The sequence below is a fragment of the Microcaecilia unicolor genome, chromosome 1, assembly GCF_901765095.1.
Source record: "Microcaecilia unicolor chromosome 1, aMicUni1.1, whole genome shotgun sequence".
NCBI lineage: Eukaryota > Metazoa > Chordata > Amphibia > Gymnophiona > Siphonopidae > Microcaecilia > Microcaecilia unicolor.
This window is the reverse complement of record NC_044031.1, coordinates 455603434-455625165: the sequence shown is the minus strand read 5'-3', so window position 1 is coordinate 455625165 and position 21732 is coordinate 455603434. Positions and strand designations below refer to the sequence as shown.

Sequence of the window (21732 nt, the reverse complement as noted above, 5' to 3'; positions counted from 1 at the left end):
TGGATAAATCCTTAATGTATGTACGTGGTAGTAAAACAAATTAATCCACTGGGACACCCAGTCCTGGACACACAGTCCTTCCTCCTCAGCACTTGGGACACCCAGTCCTGGACACACAGTCCTTCCTCCTCAGCACCTGGGACACACAGTCCAGGCTTCAGGCCTCCACCTCTTCTCCTGCAGGCAATTTTTGCAATTTTTGCCCGCAGGAGAAGAGGTGGAGGCCTGAAGCCTGGACTGTGTGTCCCAGGTGCTGAGGAGGAAGGACTGTGTGTCCAGGACTGGGTGTCCCAAGTGCTGAGGAGGAAGGACTGTGTGTCCAGGACTGGGTGTCCCAGTGGATTAATTTGTTTTACTACCACGTGCATACATTAAGGATTTATCCAAGCCAATCAGCTACTTTTCAGAGATGTGCAATACTATGATGAATGCTCATTACGTTTGAACATATATTTATAAAGGGAATATAAGCTGTTTGTTAATCATCTTTATCTACTAGCTAACTAGCTGACCTAGAAGAGCTTTTTGACCCCTGATGCAGGTGTTTGTACGCCGAAACACGGCCCGTGTCGGGTATTCATCATTAATAAAGGATTGCATTTTTCTCATTCCTGAAGGCCCAGTGTTTACTTTTTCTGTTTGTTTGGTTGCTTTTGTATGCTGCTTTCCCTCTGTTTTGTGACTATGAATTACCTATACACAGCTATGCTAAAAGCCTTGTTGAAATGTTGAAATTTTATTTATGTATTCATGCTTGTATCCCACAATTTCCAAAAATGAGTTTCGGTTCAATGTGGCTTACATAAAGCAATTATGAGAGATTACATTGATGCATAGTAATTGTTAAGATACATGGGTAACAAATTTGAGTTGTATAGAATAGTATTCTTGCAGAATGATATTGAGTTATTAATAGTTCACATTCGGTTAGTCACAGAATCTCCTGAAAAGGTAATTTTTAGCTCTTTTCTGAATTGGAGGTAGATTGTGATGCTTCTTGTGACCCTGGGGATTGAGTTCCGCCATTTAGAGCCCAGGTAGCTAAAACTTGCCGTGTAGATGGATTTGTAGATTATGTTTAGCAGTTGGGCAGGTGGAGTAGTAGGTATCCCCCCTTGTACCTGGGTTTGTATTTCTTGCTGATAATGTGATTGGGTCTAGCATTTAGTCTTAGGACATGCCAAACAGTATTTTGAAAATGATCATGCATGTTTTGAATATTAATCTGGCCTTGACTGGGAGCCAATGTAGCATTCTGAGTAATGAGGTTGCTTTTCGTATTTTGATTTTTTGAATATCAATCTTGCTGCATGTTTTAGACAGTGTGCAACGATTTTAGTGTGTTTTCCTTGCATCCTACATATGCAGCATTGCAGTAATCTAGTTGGGACATTATCATCTTCTGCACTATAAAACAAAATGTTTGAGGAAATAGTCTCTGATTCTTCTGTTTCCATAGTGTGTGGAAGTTTTCGAGAGTCAGGTGTTTATCGATGATGATTCCCAGTAGTTTAAGTTGTGTTTCGATTAGACATATTTGTTGATCTATTGTGAGGTTTTGGATTATGCAGGAGATTTGTTTTGTCTCGGTTCAATTTAAGTTTAAAAGTTGTAGCCCAATTTTCCATGAAGTCCATCTCTTTTTTAACCTTGTCCAATATCTTGGTGGTGCTGTTGTTAAAAGGTATATACATAGCAACGTCATCAGCGTATATATATATGGGTTAAATCCTAGTATTTCCAGTTTCCTGCTCAGTGGGGCCATCATAACATTGAATAAAATAGGCAATATTGAGGAGTCCTGCGGTACTCTGCATTCTGAGATCCAGGAGGTTGAAAATTGAATGGACATCTTGACAAATATAGGATCTGGTTCTTAGAAAGCCATTGAACCAGGTTGCAACTGCTCTATTCATTCCTATATTGTCGCGCACTGTCAGTAGTATTGTGAGGTCCACTAGATCAAAGGCGCTTGACATATCAAATTGTACTAGTAGTACTGACTGACCTTGACTTATTACTCTTTTGAATTTTATTATCAGGGTGGTTATGACCGTCTCAGTGCTATGGAGTGGTCTGAAGGCTTGAGTGAGAGCTGTGGAGGAGTTGTTGTGTTACTAGTCCCTCCACTGTTTTGGTCAGTAATAGTATTGAGGCAATGGATCTGCAGTCTGTGAAATTCTTGATCTTGCTAGTGGTGTTTTTAGGAATTGGGGTGAGTATGATATCATCCTTATCAGGAAATCCACAACTAGCGCTCTCTCCTGATCTAATTCACTGGTTACCCAGTTAAAAAATTGATCAGATTTATCTAGGACCTACCTCTAGTAAAACCATGCTGCTTTGAATTCTGTAATATACTAGTTTGCGGGGACTGGACCATTGGAGCCGACTCTGTGGGTGCTTGAGCACCCCTAATATTGAGAAAATTCCTTGTATGTGTCCAGGGAGAGGTTATTTCCTTTGGGCTTAGCACCCCCAATAATTTTGAAAAGTTGGCTCCTATGGACTGGACTATCCCAGTTTTAGCTGCACTTCCATTAAGTTACTTGCCACCAAGGTCAGACTAACTTGGCCTTTAGTTTCCATCTTCTTCTTTCCTTCTGCTTTTGTGGAGACAATCCACATCCTCCCATTTTCTGTCTTCCCAGATCACACTTGACTGTAAAGAAGCACTAGTAAGGTCAGACAGTGAAGCTCACAAAACTTCTCCAAGTTCTTTCAGTACCTGTAGATGTATCCATACAGCCCCATTGTTTTGTCTACTTTTAGTTTAGCTGACTACATGAGTACATAAGCATTGCCATACTGGGACAGACCAAAGGTCCATCAAGCCCAGAATCATGTTTCCAACAGTGGCCAATCCAGGTCACAAATACCTGGCAAGATCACAAAAAAGTACAAAACATTTTATACTGCTTATCCCAGAAATAGTGGATTTTCCCCAAGTCCAATTTAATAATGGTCTATGGACTTTTCCTTTAGAAAACCATCCAAACTCTGCTAAGCTAATCGCCTTTACCACATTCTCTAGCAGTCTTCTGAAGATCATTAGCAGTCTAACTCACTTCCATTCCTCTTTGTGTTTGTATTCTGAGGTCTAGCTCCTAGTCCATCTGCAAGATAAATCATCATTATGCAATACTGCTTTATCATTGTCAGGCTCTACACATTCTTCCCTTTAATTCTTGAGTCTTAGAAAGTTAACTCTTGAAATTCATGTCATTAATATATTTAAACAACAAAAAAAGTCTCATCCCTCCCCCCTCACACACATTCTACTGAATTGGCTATTTGCATATTTGCTTTCCGGCCTATTTTACAAGCTCCTTTTAACTTCTCCGGATTTGTTGTTTGTCTTCCTCTCCTATGCTCTTACAATTTATGAATACAAGCCTCTTTTCCCTTACATTTTTGGCTACTTCTTTTGAATACTACACTGGCCTCTTTTTCCTATTACTTTTTTTCTTTTGCTTTGCTAACAAAAAGGTTACTTTTAAGATATCTCTTTTCAGTTTTGCTCACTGCTTTTCCACTTCCCTTAACATCCGTAGGAAAGAGAATGGTTCTTTCCTGCCCCTGAAGAGGCCACTAGACCACGAGGGCCCACCAAGGCTTGGGGGGGAGGGAACCCAAGGTTCAGAGATGAGGGCCCACCAAGGCTTGGGGGGGGGGGGAGCCCACCGAGGCTGGGGGGAGCACTCAGCGAGGTTTGGGGGGAGCGCCCACCAAGGCTTGGGGGGGGGGGGGAGCACTCAGCGAGGTTCAGGGGGAGCACTCAGCGAGGTTCAGGGGCAGCGCCCACCGAGGCTTGGGGGGCAGCACTCAGCGAGGTTCGGGGGGAGCGCCCAACGAGGCTGGGGGGGGCCAGCTAGTTAGCCAGCTTCCCTTAGAGTGCAGTTTCTGAGCAAAAAAACACTGAACTGAATTCTGAACAGCTGGGAAATTCTGCGCAGAATTCTGGAAGGAATAAACTATATCTCAGTCAAGATTCTCATAAGTACATAAGTATTGCCACACTGGGACAGACCAAAGGTCCATCAAGCCCAGCATCCTGTTTCCAACAGTAGCCATTCAGGTCACAAATACCTGGCAAGATCCCAAAAAAGCTCAATACATTTTATGCTGCTTATCCCAGAAATAAGCAGTGGATTTTCCCCAAGTCAATTTAATAATGGTCTATGAACTTTTCCTTTAGGAAGGCATCCAGACCCTTTTTAAACCCCGCTAAGCTAACCGCCTTTACCACATTCTCTGGCAACGAAATCCAGAGTTTAATTACACGCTGAGTGAAGAAAACCTTTCTCCAATTCGTATTAAATTTACTACTTTGCAGCTTCATCGCATGCCCCCTAGTCCTAGTAATTTTTGGAAAGAGTAATCAAACTATTCACGTCTACCTGTTCCACTCCACTCATTTTATAGACGTCTATCATATCTCCCCTCAGCCGTCTCTTCTCCATGCTGAAGAGCACTAGATGCTTCAACCTTTCCTCATAGGGAAGTCGTACAATCCCCTTTATCATTTTCGTTACCCTTCTCTGTACCTTTTCTAATTCCACTATATCTTTTTTCAGATGCAGTGACCAGAATTGAACACAATATTCGAGGTGCGGTCGATACAAAGGTAAAGGTCCCCACTTTTGTTTTACATTCCTTTCCTAATAATACCTAACATTCTATTTGCTTTCTTAGCCGCAGCAGCACACTGAGCAAAGGATTTCAACGTATCATCAACAACGACGCCGAGATCCCTTTCTTGGTCGGTGACTCCTAACGTGAAATCTTGCATTACATAGCTATAGTTTGGGTTCCTCTTTCCCACATGCATCACTTTGCACTTGCTCACATTAAACGTCATCTGCCATTTAGACGCCCATTCTCGTAAGGTCGTCTTGTAATTTTTCATAATCCTCTTGCAATTTAACAACTTTGAATAACTTTGTGTCAGCAAATTTAATTACCTCACTAGTTACTCCCATCTCTAGATCATTTATAAATATGTTAAAAAGCAGTGGTCCCAGCACAGACCCCTGAGGAACCCCACTATCTACCCTTCTCCAATGAGAATACTGACCACTTAACCCTACTCTCTGTTTTCTATCCTTTAGCCAGTTTTTAATCCACAATTCAATTTCTTCTGGAGTCTTTCATGAGGTACTTTGTCAAACGCCTTATGAAAATCCAGATACACAATATCAACCGGCTCACCTTTATCCACGTTTGTTCACCCCTTCAAAGAAATGTAATAGATTGATGAGGCAAGATTTCCCTTCACTAAATTTATTTATTTGCAGCATTTGTATCCCACATTTTCCCACACACAAGCAGGCTCAAAGTGGCTTACAAGTCAATAAGAAATAGGGACAGGTAAGGGAGGGGGTACTTGTGTAAAATAAGGTACAAAATAATAAGGAATAAAATGGTCCTTTGAGGCAATATAATGTAGAGTCTATTGAGTAGCATCAGTAGGGTAGGCCTTACAGAACAGATATGTCTTTAAAGAGCACCTAAAGTCTTGATGATCATGCAGTTTTCACACAGTTCGGTAATGTATTCCACATCTGCGTTCCTTAGTAAGAGAAATTAGACGCGTAGGTGGTTTTGTATTTAAGACCAATGCAACTGGGATAATGAAGTTTCATATAATTACGAGATGATCTGTTTCTGTTCCTCGCTGGAAGATCAAGTAAATCAATCATATAATCCGGGGCTTCACCATAGATTATTTTGTGGACCAGAGTAAAAAGCTTGAAGGTAATACGGGTAAATCCATGTTGACGTCAAGCTCATCGGTCTATAATTTCGGCGTTACATGGGCCACCCTCCAATCTTCGATTTTAAAGATAAATTACATATTACTAACTATAGTTCCGCCAGTTCATTTTTCAATTCTATCAGTACTCTGGGATGAATACCATCTGGTCCAGGAAATTTGCTACTCTTCAATTTGTCAAATTGCCCCATTACATCCTCTAGGTTTATAGAGATTTCATTCAGTTTCTCCGACTCATCAGATTTGAATACCATTTCTGGCACAGGTATCTCTCCCAAATCTTCTTTGGTGAAGACCGAAGCAAAGAATTCATTTAATCTATCCGCTATGGTTTTGTCTTCCCTGATCACCCCTTTTACCCCTTGGTCATCTAGCAGTCCAACCGATTCTTTTGCCAGCTTCTTGCTTTTAATATACCTAAAACAATTTTTACTATGTGTTTTTGCCTCCAACGCAATCTTTCTTTCGAAGTCCCTCTTTGCCTTCCTTATCAGCGCTTTGCATTTGACTTGACATTCCTTATGCTGTTTCTTATTAATTTCAGTCAGTTCCTTCTTCCATTTTCTGAAGGATTTTCTTTTAGCTCTGATAGCTTCCTTCACCTCACTTTTTAAACATGCCGGCTGCTGTTTGGTCTTCCTCACTCTTTTTTAATACACAGAATATATTTAGCCTGGGCTTCTAGGATGGTATTTTTCAACAGCATCCACACCTGACATAAATTTTTGACCCTTTCAGCTGCTCATCTAAGTTTTTTTTTCACCGTTCTTCTCATTTTATCATAGTCTCCTTTTTGAAAGTTAAACGCTAATGTGTTGGATTTCCTGATTACACTTACTCTAAAGCTAATATCAAATCTAATCATGAATTACATCTCTCTGACCATCACTTAAAGCCAAATCAGCCTCTTCCATTACAGTTCCTACATCCAGAATTTTATTTCCCATACTATGAGCATTAGTATATACAGATTTCCAGATGTTTCTCCCTTTTCCTATTTCTACATCAGTTTTTATTGTCTTACTCACTGGAGAGCTTTGTCCATGTATTCCCATTGGTTCTAGTTTAAAGTCCTATTCAGTTGGCCAGTCTGCTAGGTGAATACCATCTTTGCTCAGCGGTCCTTGTAAACATCCCATGGTCCAAGAGAAAGCTATATCTTTACTTTCAAGAAGCAACATGTAAGAGTTGGTACATCTATCTTAAAACCTTCAAAACAGAACAAATCTCCACAAAATCAATATAGAAGTCTCTTTTCTGAACAGAGCAGGGACTTTTGAGTGTGAAATTCCAGGCCCCAGATGGAGGCATCTGCAATCTGAACATTTTAATGCTGGGGAGTTTGGAAGTGTAATGATTGGGTCAAATTTGCATTGTCCAGATGATAAGGTTGGAGTCTGGGCTGACGATGCATTTTTTATTTACATTCTTTGAGTGGCTTGGTTCCACTGAGATTTTAGGGTCCTTTTGGGCTGGTATCATATGAAGACATGTCAGAGGTGTCACATGAAGTGTTGAGGCCTTATGACCCAACATCCTCTGCATGTCTCAAGTTGATGCCTACCAAGTTCAAATCACCTTGGATCTTAATTCACTGACTCTCTTACAAAGGAGGAACACTTTTGCTGAAGTCCTCTCTTACAGATTCCTTTGCATTCCAACTAAACTGACATTCATAGTTCAGTTTAACCCAAACTGAACTATGAATAAATTATAGCAAACATTAACAACTTAATGTTTCCTGTAATTTATTCATAGTTTAACTTCTACATCTGAATAGTACTGCACATGGAATCATCTGTCCCTGCCTGGAGTATACTCTTGCTTACCAATTATCCAGGTAGAGAAACAAAAATATGACCAGTCTGTGAACACATGGAAGACACAAGGGGCTGCTGACAGGCTAAATAGCAGTACATAATACTACAAATGTTGTGCCCCTACAAGAAACCAGAGGAACGTACTGTGATGTGGATGCATCTCTAAGTGGATATTGACATCCTTGAGGTCCAGAGTGCTTAGCCAGACTCTTGTGATGAATGAGGAAATTATGGTGCCCAAGGAAATTGTTTTATGTTTTAGTCAAGTACATTATGAGCTTATTAAATCTGTTATATTGATACCTGCTTGAAAATGTACTTGTTAGGCAGAATAGAAATGTTTCAATTAAGTAAGAAAATAAATACATCATCTTGACATTTTCTTTGCAAAAAACTTATTCAAAGCCATTATGTCTCAGCTAGGATGGTGTCCCCCATTTTTAGTTTGAGAACCATGAAATATTTGGGAGAAGAATGCCCACCCATTTACAGAAAGTTACTTGTGCATTAGTTTTTTAATGGTTGGACCATTGCGATTTACTTTATATAGGAATTAACAAAAAATTTCTTTTTAGGCTGCAGTTGGTACAAAATACGTCTGCAAGGATTATTAAAAAAAAAAAAAATCAAAATTTGAACATGTCACTCCTTCACTAATACCCTTACATTGCCTTTCTATTTTTGCCTGTATTGAACTCAAAGTACTCTGTCTGGCATTTAAAATATAAAGAGAGATTCCTTACCAGGTTTTTTTGTTTCCATTGGGGATGGCCTCCCATTTGTTTTTATCATAGAGGGAAGCTTGAGCCCCCGTCAGCTTCGATACATTTGTATCCCGCATTTTTCCACATATTAGCAGGATCAATGTGGCTTACAAAATACCGTAATGGTGGACGGCAAGTACGGTAGGTTTTAAACAAATACAATTTAAAAAAGGATCAGGATAATCTGTGTGGCTCAATACCATTGATTGTGTCATGTTACGGAACATATCTCTCAGAAAGTAAGGTCTAAGTTTCCACATAGAATAAAACATCTTCTTTATACTGGCATTAACTTGGCTCTCTAGTGTAAGGTGTCTATCAATAATAACTCCTAAGATTTTCAGGCTATCAGAAATAGCTCCAACTAATTCAGAATGATGCAGCACAACTGATAGAAGGCTGCAAGTGGCGTGACCACACTGCGCCCTTTCTGCAAGAGCTACACTGGCAACCAGTACCTTAAAAGGCTAAATTTTAAAAACTGTTTGATTTTCAAGGCCCTCAGACAAAACGGACTAAAGTACTTAAAGAATACGTTAATCCTTTACAAACCTTTAAGACCTCTAAGGTTCTCTCAAGGATCATCACTATCTGTATCCTCATCAAAAGAAATTGTACGATGTGATACCCGTCAGCGAGCCTTCTTAGAAGTAGCCCCCACACTCTGGAATACTACCAGAGGGGCTACGTGTAACTCAAGACTACCTCTACTTCAGAAAGAAGGTGAAAGCCTGACTCTTTTCCCAAGCCTTTAATATGTAGGGTGACTGATTATACACCCATTCTGCGTCTGGACTAGCTTGCTACACATACTGTTACTTAGATCAGTTCCTTATCTTTCTACAAAGAACTTGCCTTGCTTTTCGCTAACCATCAAATTATCCCAACTGACTCTGTACCACGCGCATCTTGCTCCCATTATATATCTACTCTTGGTCCCTCAGCTATATGGTAAGCCATATTATAGAAACTATTTAGCATCATATAATTTCTATGTTATTTGAATACTCTAATACATGCTTATTACGTGTGTCATTAGTATTATGCTAACATTGTATTATATCTCTGGTATTCGACTACTACTAATCATTTCTATAGTGCTACTAGACGTACGCAGTGCTGTACACTTGAACATGAAGAGACAGTCCCTGCTCGAAAGAGCTTACAAACTAATTAGGACAAACAGGACAAACAAGAGATAAAGGACTATTAAGGTGAGGATGATAAAATAAGGGTTCTGAACAAGTGAATAAGGGTTAGGAGTTAAAAGCAGCATCAAAAAGGTGGGCTTCTAGCTTAGATTTGAAGACGGCCAGAGATGGAGTGTGACGTACCGGCTCAGGAACATATGGTGTAGCAAGATAAAAGGAACAGAGTCTGGAGTTAGCGATGGAGGAGAAGGGTGCAGATAAGAGAGATTTACCCAGTGAACGGAGTTCCAGGGGAGGAATGTAGGGAGAGATGAGAGTGGAGAGGTACTGAGGAGCTGCAGAGTGAATGCAGTTATAGGTCAATAAGAGGAGTTTGAACTGTATGCGGAAACGGATAGGAAGCCAGTGAAGTGACGAGGAGAGGGCTAATATGAGCATAACGACCCTGACGGAATATTAGTCGTGCAGCAGAATTTTGAACAGATTGAAGAGGAGAGAGATGGCTAAGTGGGAGACCTGTGAGAAGCAAGTTGCAATAGTCTAAGCGAGAGGCGATAAGAGCGTGGATGAGGGTTCTGGTAGTGTGCTCAGAAAGGAAACTGCAAATTTTGCTGATATTATAGAGAAAGAAACGACAGGTATTAGCAGTCTGTTGAATATGTGCAGAGAAGGAGAGGGAGGAGTCGAAGATGACCCCCAAGGTTACGAGCTGATGAGACAGGAAGGATGAGTGTTATCCACAGAAATAGAGAATGGGGTAGGAGGAGAGGTTGGTTTAGGGGGAAAGATAAGAAGCTCAGTCTTGGTCATGTTTAGTTTCAGATGGCGCTGAGACATCCAGGCAGCAATGTCAGACAGGCAGGCTGATACTTTGGCCTAGGTTTCAGCTGAGATTTCTGGTGTGGAGAGGTAGATCTGGGAGTCATCAGCAAAAAGATGATACTGAAAACCATGGGATGAGATCAGAGTACCAAGGGAAGAAGTATAGATGGAGAAGAGAAGAGATCGCAGGATAGATACCTGAGGTATACCAACTGACAGTGGGATAGAAGTAGAAGAGGATCCACTAGAGTATACACTAAAGGTACGCTGGGAGAGATAAAAAGAAAACCAGGAAAGAACAGAGCCCTGAAATCCAAGTGAGGACAGTATATCAAGGAGTAGGCTGTGATCAACAGTGTCAAAAGCAGCAGATAGATTGAGAAGGATGAGGATAGAATAGAGACCTTTGGATCTGGCCAGGAACAGATCATTGGAGACTTTAGCAAGCGTTGTTTCAGTTGAACGAAGGGGGCGAAAGTCAGATTGAAGTGGATCAAGAATAGCTTGAGATGAAAGAAAGTCAAGGTAACGGCGGTGAAGAGCATGTTCAAGTATCTTGGATAGGAAAGGGAGGAGGGAGATGGGGCAACAGTTGGAAGGACAGGTAGGGTCCAATGAAGGTTTTTTTAAGGAGTGGTGTGACTACGGCATGTTTGAAGGCATCAGGAACAGTCACAGTGGACAGTGAAAGATTGAGGATATGACAGATAAACGGGATGACAGTAGGAGAGATAGTGTTAAGTAGATAGGTAGTAATAGGATCAGAGGAATAGGTAGTTAGTTTCGAGGAGAAAAGAAGAAGTGTAGTTTCCTCTTCAGTGATTTCAGAAAAGGAAGAAAAGGAGTCAGGGGTTGGAGGGTTGAGAGAATGGACTAAGGGAAGGAGAGGTGGAGGTGACCTGGTTGAGAATTCAAGTTTAATCTTGTGAACCTTATCATGAAAGAACTCAACCAGAGTCTGGGGGGAAAGTGAAGGGGGGGGGGGGGGTTGGAGGTGAAGGCACTTTGAGGATAGAGTTCAGTGTGGCAAAGAGACGACGAGGGTTTGAGCCAAGAGAATTAGTCAACTGGATGTAATAGTCCTGTTTGGCAAGTAAAAGAGCAGACTGGAAGGAGGTCAGCAAGAATTTAAATGTATGAAGTCAGCATGGGCACGGGATTTCAGCCAAAGACGTTCGGCAGAGCGGGCACAGGAACGTAGGTAGCGGATTCTAGAGGTCAGCCAAGGTTGGGGTTTGGTACGTTTTACAGAACGGGGAATGAGAGGAGCGAGAGTATCCAGAGCAGAGAAGAGAATAGTATTATAGGAAGAGACAGCCTCATTGACAGACTTGGATAGCATAGTGGTAGAGAAGAGATTTGAAACATTGGAGGACAGAGTAGAAGGGTCAATAGCCTGAAGATTCCTAAATGTATTGGTTAAGATTTGACGGGATTGGGGAGAAGGGTGTTTAAGTGTGAAAGTTATCAGATGATGGTCAGAGAGGAGAAGAGTTGAGGCACAGAAACTGGACAGTGAGCAGTTAGTGGAGAGGATATGATCAAGACAGTGGCCGTTCTGGTGAGTGGGGGCAGTGGAGCACAGTTGAAGATTGAAAGAGGATGTTAAAGCAAGAAACTGTGAAGCATAAGAGTCAGAGGGATCATTAGCATGAGTGTTAAAATCCCCAAGAATGAGGGAAGGAGATGAAGGTTCAAGAAAGAAGGAAAGCCAAGCATCAGAGTCAGTGAGAAAGGAAGAAAGGGACTTAACAAGGGGGTCGATAAATGACTGCTACTCGGAGAGGCAGAGGAGCAAATAAACGGATGGAGTGGACTTCGAATGAAGAAAAACAGTGAGACTGAATTAGAAGAAGAGGTTGAAATCTACAAGAGGGTGAATTCCAGTGTTGCTAAATAATTTGATACTGTTTCACGGTAGTTCTATTACTACGTTTCAATGTACTGTTTTCAAGTTTATCTCATATTATTTATGTTTATTCTTGCTTATATTAGTATTGAGCTACTATCTAAGATGAACCCGCAAAGGAATTCTACTGTAGCTGTATTTAATTTTCCAAAGGGCGACTACAATAAAATGAGGAAAATGGTTAAAAAGAAACTAAAAGGATCGGCTGCAAAGGTTAGGGCGCTAAATCAAGTATGGATGTAATTCAAAAATACCATCTTGGAAGCCCAGTACAAATGCATTCCACGTATATGCAAAGGTGGAAAGAAGAGAAAACGTCAGCCAGCATGGTTAAAAGGTGAAGTAAAAGAGGCCATTACAGGCAAAAAATTGTCATTCAAAGAATGGAAAAAGGACCCGAATGAATAAAATAAGAAGCAACATAAGCACTGGCAAGTCAGATGCAAAGCACTAATAAAGAAGGCTAAAAGAGAAAATGAAGAGAAATTGCCACAGAGACTAAAAATCACAGTAACAACTTTTTCAGATACGTCAGAAGCAGAAAGCCTGCAAGGGAATTTGTGGGACCATTAGATCACAAAAGAGCAAAAGGGGCACTCAGGGAAGACAAGGCCATAGCGGAGAAACTGAATGAATTTTTTGCTTTGGTCTTTACAGAAGAAGATGTAAGAGACCTGCTTGTACTGGATTTGGATTTCAAAGATGATGCAGAGGAACTGAAAAATCTCAGTGAACCTGGAAGATGTATTGAGCCAAACCGACAAATTAAATAGTAGTAAATCACCTGGATCGGATGGCATACATCCAGGGTACTCAAAGAACTCAAGAATGTAATTGCTGATCTGCTGTTAGAAATATGTAACCTTTCGTTAAAATTGTCCATAGTACCTGAAAATTGGAGGGTGGCCAGTGTGATGCCGATTTTAAAAAAGGGTTCTAGGGGTGATCCGGGAAATTACAGACCGGTAAGCCTGACATCAGTGCCAGGCAAACGGTGGAAACTATTATAAATAATAAAATTACAGAACATGTAGACAAACATGGCTTTCAATGGGACAGAGTCAGCATGGGTTCAGCTGAGGGAAGTCTTGCCTCAATTTGCTTCATTTCTCTGAAGGTGTGAATAAACATGTAGATAAAGGTGAGCCAGTTTATGTAATGTATCTAGATTTTCAGAAAGCTTTTGATAAAGCTCCTCATGAGATACTCCTGAGAAAACTCATGGAATAAGAGGCAAGGTTCTGGTGTGGATTAGGAATTGGTTATTGGATAGAAAACAGAGGGTGGAGTTAAATGGTAATTTCTCTCAATGGAGGATGGTGAAGAGTAGAGTGCCGCAGGGATCGGTACTGGGACTGGTGCTATTTATCATATTTATAAATGATACGGAAATTGGAACGACAAGTGAGGTGATTAAATTTGCAGATGATACAAAACTATTCACGGTTGATAAAACATGTGCGGACTATGAAATATTGCAGGAAGACCTTAGGAAATTGGAAGACTGGGCGTCCAAATGGCAGATGAAATTTAATGTGGACAAATGCAAGGTGATGCACATAGGAAAGAATAGTCTGAATCATAGTTATCTGATGCTAGGGTCCACCTTGGGGGTCAGCAGTCAAGAAAAATATCTGGGTGCCATGCTGAAATCTTCTGCTCAGTATGCGGTGGCGGACAAAAAAGCAAATAACATGCTAGGAATTATTAGGAAAGGGATGGTGAATAAGACCAAAAACACTATAATGCCTTTGTACTGCTCCATCGTGCGTCCGCACCTTGAGTATTGCGTTCAGTTTTGGTTACCGTATTTCAAAAAAGATATAGCAGAATTAGAAAAGGTTCAAAGAAGAGCGACCAAAATGATAAAGGGGATGGAACTCTTCTCATATGAGGAAAGGCTAAAGAGATTAGGGCTCCTCAACTTGGAAAAGAGATGGATAAGGGGAGATATGACTGAGGTCTACAAAATCCTGAGTGATGTAGAACAAGTAGAAGTAAATCGATTTTTTTACTCGTTCCAAAAGTATAAAGACTAGGGGACACTCAAGGAAGTTACATGGAAATACTTTTAAAACTAATAGGAGGAAATATTTTTTCACTCAACGAATAGTTAAGCTCTGGAACTCTTTGTCGGAGGATGTAGTAATAGCAGTTAGCGTATCTGGGTTTAAAAAAGGTTTGGACAAATTCCTGGAGGAAATGTCCATAGTCTGCTATTGACGCAGACATGGGAAACAACTGCTTGCCCTGGGATTTGTAGCATGGAGTGTTACCACGATTTGGGTTTCTGCCAGGTACTTGTGACCTGGCTTGGCCACTGTTTGGAAAACAGGATAGTAGGCCAGATGGTCCATTGGTGGGATCCAGTATGGCTACTCATGTTCTTATTGTTATGCTGTTAACAAAATTTTAAGTTTTATGTTAAACTGCACCTGCTGTACACTGCCTTGGGTGAATCTCTTCATAAAGGTGATTAATAAATCCCAATAAATAAATAAATAAATACATTTATTTCTGCAACTTATACCTTAAACACACTCCTTGGGCTGGATCTCCATCCACCCACAAACACACTTCAGTACCCCAAAGAAACTCTGGAGAGTTATTGTATGTTCCAGCTTTCAATAATAGGAGAAGAAAAGGTAGAGACGGCTAAAAAATGTCATAGGAATCACACTTTATTGATGTGACCCAACACAAATGTGTATCGGCAAATGTCTTTGATGGGGTCCTTAACGTACAATGCTTGGAACTGTATGACCTGCATAATCTATCAGCGTACTGATGAACATTCAGAAAGATGTGGATCCCAAAAAAGCTATCATGTCTTTCCCATTAACTATGATGGAATAATAGTGTTTGCATGAAACAAACAAACATAACTGGCAATAGTCCTTTCAAGCTTCCTGGACCGCATACAAAAAAATACTGCTTTGGGCCATCTCTGCTTTTTCTTCTCTTACGTGGTACAGTGGAGGTCTGGTGTTCTTCTGTGGGGGTTTTTTTTTAGACCCTTAACTCAAGCCATTTATACTGGGGATGGGGTGGTGGGGTGAGAGCATATACATCAGTGCAAATAGAGTAGTTACTTACCTGTAACAGGTGTTCTCCGAGGACAGCAGGCTGCATATTCTCACAAGTGGGTGACGTCACGTCGGCCCCGGAGGATTTCAAAGCAAAATCTAAAAATCTCTTTTACGGCGTTCCGTCGCGCGAGCGATCGCACTGCGCATGTGCGCACACATCTTCCCGCTCGCTGTGCGGACACGCCCCTCAGTTAAATCCAAAAGATGAAGGAGACAACTCCAAAAGGGGAGGTGGGAGGGTTTGTGAGAATATGCAGCCTGCTGTCCTCGGAGAACACCTGTTACAGGTAAGTAACTACTCTTTCTCCGAAGACAAGCAGGCTGATAGTCTCACAAGTGGGGTATCCCTAGCTTCCAAGCTTACACAACACAACAAACAGTGGTCAATTGAGTCTCGCAACGGCGAGGCCAGAATAAAAATTGACCTGAAAAGAAGAAATATCTAAATAAGTGTAGCCTGGAACAGAACAAAAATGGGCCTAGGAGGGTTGGAGTTGGATTCTAAACCCCAAATAAGTTCTGCAGCCCCGACTGCCCAAACCGACTGTCGCGTCGGCTATCCTGCTGAAGGCAGTACTGAAATGTGAATGTGTGGACTGATGACCACACCGCAGCCTTGCAGATCTCTTCAATAGTAACTGATCTTAGATGAGCCACCGACTCAGCCATGGCTCTAATTTTGTGAGCCGTGACATGGCCCTCTAGACTCAGTCCAGCTTGGACAAAAACGAAGGAGATGCAATCTGCTAGCCAAGAAGAAATGGTGCGGTTTCCGACAGCAACTGGCATTAAAAGAAATAAACAACTGGGCGGACTGTCTGAGGGAGCTCGTCCGCTCCACGTAAAAAGTGCGCAGCTTGCTTTCGCCAGGGCTTGTAAAATGAGGGAGAAAGAATGTTGGCAAGACAATTGACTGGATCAGATGGTACTCTGATACCAGCGCCAGTAAGAACTTTGGCTGCATGCGGAGAACTACTCTGTTAAGATGAGAAGTAAGGTAAGGCGCTTGAGCTACTAGAGTCTGAAGCTCACTGACCTTACGAGTTGAAGGAACAGCAACCAAGGAAAACGACCTTCCAGGTCCAATACTTCAGATCAGGTAATTATTAGAACAAAATGCAGTGCGCTGGAGCAGAAATGTATAAATCAATACTATATAAAGGCTCCAGCATGAACTTATTAGTGTTGGATTGGTGTAGCAGAGAAAAGCCCTCAGAAACCGCTGGCAAAATGCCTGCGGTTTAGTGCGTGGTTATATATTGCTCAAATTATAACTCACACAGCGTTTCTATCACTGGGCAAAAACTGTCACCTTTGGGCTAAATTATTTAAAAGCCTCAACCAAAGATGTACTAACTGACAGCGGTAGGTTTAAATGTCAGGCCCCGCTAATGACCTGAATCAAATCAGCATAAAAGGAAAAAAAAAACTTAGCTTTGAACTGAATTCAAGCACTCTTCATTATCCGTTCTACGGAGATCACCGTTTCACCTAAGACCACGGCTTCATCAGAAACGGAGTGCTCATTATATGCTGAAATTGAATTGAAGGCATGAACTTTTTCAATATGGCGCCATATTGAAAAAGTTCATGCCTTTATATAGTATTGACCAATACTTCAGATGGCAGGAATCCAGTGGCCCGAATTGAGCTTGCAGCAGCTGGATGAAAACGACATTGAGACCCCCAGATACTGGATAAAGAGTGATAGGGGCCTTGACCGAAGCATAAGAGCCAACTTTCAAAATTATTGGGGGTGCTAAGCCCAACAGAAATAACCCCCCCTAGACACATACAAGGAATTCTCTCAATATTGGGGGAGAGGTAAACCTCTCATGAAGTGGACACCTAAAGGCTAACCTTCTACACGTTGATGATAAGCTCTTATTGCACGAAGATGAACACTGACAGAGTTGGTCTTGAGACCAGACTCAGACAGGTGTAGAAAGAACTCAAGCAAGGTCTGTATAAGACAAGAGGCAGGATCTAGGGCCTTGCTGTCACACCAGACGGCAAACCTCTTCCATGAAAAAGAATAACACCTCTTTGTGGAATCTTTTCTGGAAGCAAGCAAGACTCAACGAAATCCACACTCTCAACATCCAGACCGTGAGAGCCAGAGATTGGAGGTTGAGATGTAGAAGTGCCCCCTCGTTCTGCGTAATGAGAGCTGGAAAACATTCCAACTCCAGAAGAAGAGGGAACCATATCTGACGCGGCTAGAAGGGAGCGATCAGAATCATGGCTCTACAATCTTGCTTGAGAATCAGCAAAGTCTTTTCCACCAGAGGTATGGGAGGATACGCATACAGAAAGCTTGTCTCCCAATGAAGGAGAAAGGCATCCGATGCTAGCCTGCCGTGAACCTGCAGCCTGGAACAGAACTGAGGGACTTTGTGATTGGACTAAGTAGCAAAAAGATCCACTGAGGGGGTATCTCACTTCCGGAAGATCTCTCGAGCTACAGCCATGCTCAACAACCATGACTGTAGCATTATCCTGCTCAGCCTGTCGGCCAGACTGCTGTTTACGCCAACTAGATAAGTGGCTTGGAGAAAACATGCCGCGTTGGCGGGCCCACCGCTACATCTGCATGGCATCCTGACTCAGAGGGCAAGATCCAGTACTCCTTTGTTATCGAGTACATCACAACCCGATTGTTTGGTTGAATTAAAATAATTTGGTTGGATAGCCAGGAGGGATGCAACCTTCGTCAGCAGCTTTTGTGACTGAGGAAGTTGGACGGGACGCCTCAGAATCAAAATGGAGAGAATTGACCACCTCTGAAGGGAATTCCGAAAACTGGTGAACAGTTGGGTCACATCCTCTAGATACCCTGAACTTGATAACATTGGGAAGCTAGGATGCACTGAGCGGATGTCATGTGTAAAAGTGCTATGGGAGTTACGTGAACTGTGGAAGCCATGTGCCTAGAAGTCTCAATATTTACTGTGCTGTAATCTGTTGAGACGGGCAATCATCGTGTTAAGGGAACACATGCACTCCCAGTCCATGAAGATACGCTGCAACAACATCCAGGCACTAGGAAAAACATACTGTGGACACAAACTGGGTATAAGTATCCTGTAAGTCCAGAGAGCATAACCAATCGTTTTCCTGAAGTATGGGAAGAAGGATGCCCAGGGAAAACATCCTGAACCAAATATCTGTTTAGGCCCCTTATGTCTATGATGGGACGCAACCCATAAGGAAGCACCTGGAATAGAATCTCAACCCTTCTTGCCGTGGTGGAACGGGCTCGACTGCATTGGCGCTGAGAAAGGCAGAGAGTTCTTCTGCAAGTACCCACTTGTGATGGAAGCTAAAGGATTAAACTCCCAATGAGCAATGTGGAGGGTTTGATTCCAGATTGAGAATGTATCCTAACCGGACTATTTGAAAAACCCACCGGTTGGAGGTTACAAGAAGTCACCTTTGGTGGAGAAAATTTAAACTTCCCCCCGATAGGCAGATTGGCCGGTACGGACATTTTTTTTTTTTTATGGTGGCTATGCTGAATTGGAGCCAGTCAAAAACCCCTCCCTGGTTTTTGCGGAATAGCTGCAGGGGCTTGATTAGGTGCACGCCGTTGACTAGAATGAGCGTGCTGTGGCATAGCCTGAACCGGCTGTCGAGAAGTAGGAGTATACGTACGATCCCTTAAGGCACAAGGAAACTACTCTTCTCTTTAAAGAACTTCCGAGATGAGGAAGTGTATGCACAGAATATCTACAATTTTCTGCTGAGTCCCCTCCTCCAGGTGAGAGGCACAGTCATGAGAGTCTGCGCATCACTATACCCAGAGCAGAAATCTAGATGTTACATTACAAGTGTCGAAAATGCCCCTGGACAGGAACCTGCGACACACCGTGTGCTACCTGACCATCTGGTGAAAAGGTTTAGCCTACTCCGGTGGGAATGTTAAGATCTGGCAGGACTTGATTTTGGACGCGATCATGCCAGCCTGGTACGCCATTCTCCCAAAAGAGGCTAAGGATGTATGCTCTGGCCCCGGGGGCGCCGAAGCAAGTTCTTAGAACTCCTATCAGTTCTGAGAGCAGAATCCACCACCGCAGAATCATGAGGTAACTGAGGCCTAATTAAACTGGGTTCCCCGTGGATCCGATAGAGGGATTCAGTCTTCTTGTGGCAGAAGACTTTGGTGAAGATGGATAGTCCAGGACCTCGAGCATCTGGGGCTTTGGGCTGATTCACAATCTCCACTGTAATGTGTCGCGACAGATAGAAGATCTAGAGAATTCTCAGCAGAGAAAACCCCATGACCTTCATGTTCATCAGATGAGCCATCATTGAATTGAGCTAACTACTCAAACAGAGCAGCTCAGATCCTAACCCGTCCGACATGGAGGCGCGGTTACCTCGACGACGGGGTCGAGAAATTGACTCTCCAGACGACTCCAGTGAAGGAGAATCGACCCAGTAGGCTGCGAACACCAATACCGGAGGCAGCATCGGTGAAGGAGATTTAATCCCAGGTGAAAAGCTAGATGCCGCAGGAGGCGCTAGCACCAATGGCATCCGATGGTACCCATGGTACCGAAGCCGAGGGCAGAATCTGGAAATGCTGGGGAATCGAAACCAGACTGCCAGATGACTTGCGTGTCCATAACAAAGATGGTACCGATGGTACCGATAATACCCATGGTACACATGGTACCGATGACCCCCGGTACCGATGGTACCCATGATACCTGGCACCAACGGTACCCATGGTATCGATGGTACCCATGACATCTGGTACCGATGGTACCCATGATACCCGGTACCGATGGCACCGACGGTACCCATGATACCCGGTACCGATGGTGCCCATGATACCTTGTACCAATGGTACCCATGGTACTGATGGTACCTGGTACCGATGATAGTCATGATATCTGTTATCGATGGTACCCATGTACCGATGGTATCCATGATACCTGATACTGATGGTACCCATGGTACCGATGATACCTGGTACCGATGGTACCCATGATACCCAGTACCGATGGTGCCCATGATACCTGGTACCGACGGTACCCATGGTACCGATGATACCTGGTACCGATGGTACCCATGGTACCGATGATACCTGGTACCGATGGTACCCATGATACCCGGTACCGATGGTGCCCATGATACCTGGTACCGATGGTACCCATGGCACCAATGATACCTGGTACCGATGGTACCCATGGTACCGATACCTGGTACCGATGGTACCGACGTCCGATGCCAGGATACCTCCATAACAGAGGGAGCAACGCTCTCGGCACCGACTGATGTCTGATGCCCGGATACCTCCATAACAGAGGGAGCAAAGCTCTGTGCACCGATGGTACCGACACCCGCTGATGCGCCCGAATGACCTGCCAAGCAGGAGGCGCCGAGGCAGGTGGAGACCCACTCGATGCATCACTGTATCCAGCGTGCATCGGTCTCTATCGGACTCAAAAATTGATCTCCTTTGGGCATCCCTGGCAAGTAGCATACGTCTCGTCTTTGAGACACTACTTGCACTTCTCAGGGAGATGATCCGGCCCAAGACACATCCGCCGATGCGCCCGAATGACCTGCAAAGCAGGAGGCGGCGAGGCGGGTGGAGACTCACTCGATGCATCCGGTTGCAGCGGGTACAAGGCTTAAAGACAGTGGTGTGCTGGAACAGGCTCTCACAGCTCTCGAGAGCCATTTGTTAAGTTTTAAAGAATTTTGGGACTTTAACAAATGGATCCTAAAATGTGGGCTTGTTTTACTTTGCTGGCGAGAGAGAGCCCACAGATAACAATTTACCAGCACACTCTTGTTTAATAAGAAAAAAAGAAACTTATAAAGAAAAACTTATAAGTTTTGATTCTCATTTCAGGCACAGCCCCTTGTGACTCTGGCAATTACTTAACCTTTCCTTGCCCCAGGTACAAAAAGTACCTGTATATGTAAGCCTCAATGAGCCTGCCATGAGAAAGTACAAATGAAAAAATAAAGAACATCCAAAAGGGTAAAATAAAAAAAGAACACCCAAAAGGGTAAAATAAAGAAGAGATTTAACTCCGAGGAAATGAAGAAAACACGAAGCACTAACGAACTCCGTGTCTCCTCAGACGCGGAAAAAGAAGAACTGAGGGGCGTGTCCGCACAGCGAGCGGGAAGATGTGTGCGCACATGCGCAGTGCGATTGCTCGCGCGACGGAATGCCGTAAAAGAGATTTTTAGATTTTGCTTTGAAATCCTCCGGGGCCGACGTGACGTCACCCACTTGTGAGAATATCAGCCTGCTTGTCTTCGGAGAACTCATTTTTCTCTTCAGACAGAGCAAAAGCTAAAAAATGAACTTGAAATCCCTAAGGCCACAAAATTCAGCAATTTATATTCTGCAATTATATAGCATTCTAAGCAATTAT

General features: G+C 42.8%; 1 protein-coding gene across 2 annotated transcripts in view; it reads right to left on the bottom strand.

The window, feature by feature from the left end:
* SMCHD1 (structural maintenance of chromosomes flexible hinge domain containing 1) overlaps nt 1-21732 on the bottom strand; it is a 735404-nt gene that overhangs the window by 314428 nt on the left and 399244 nt on the right. The window lies entirely within an intron of this gene.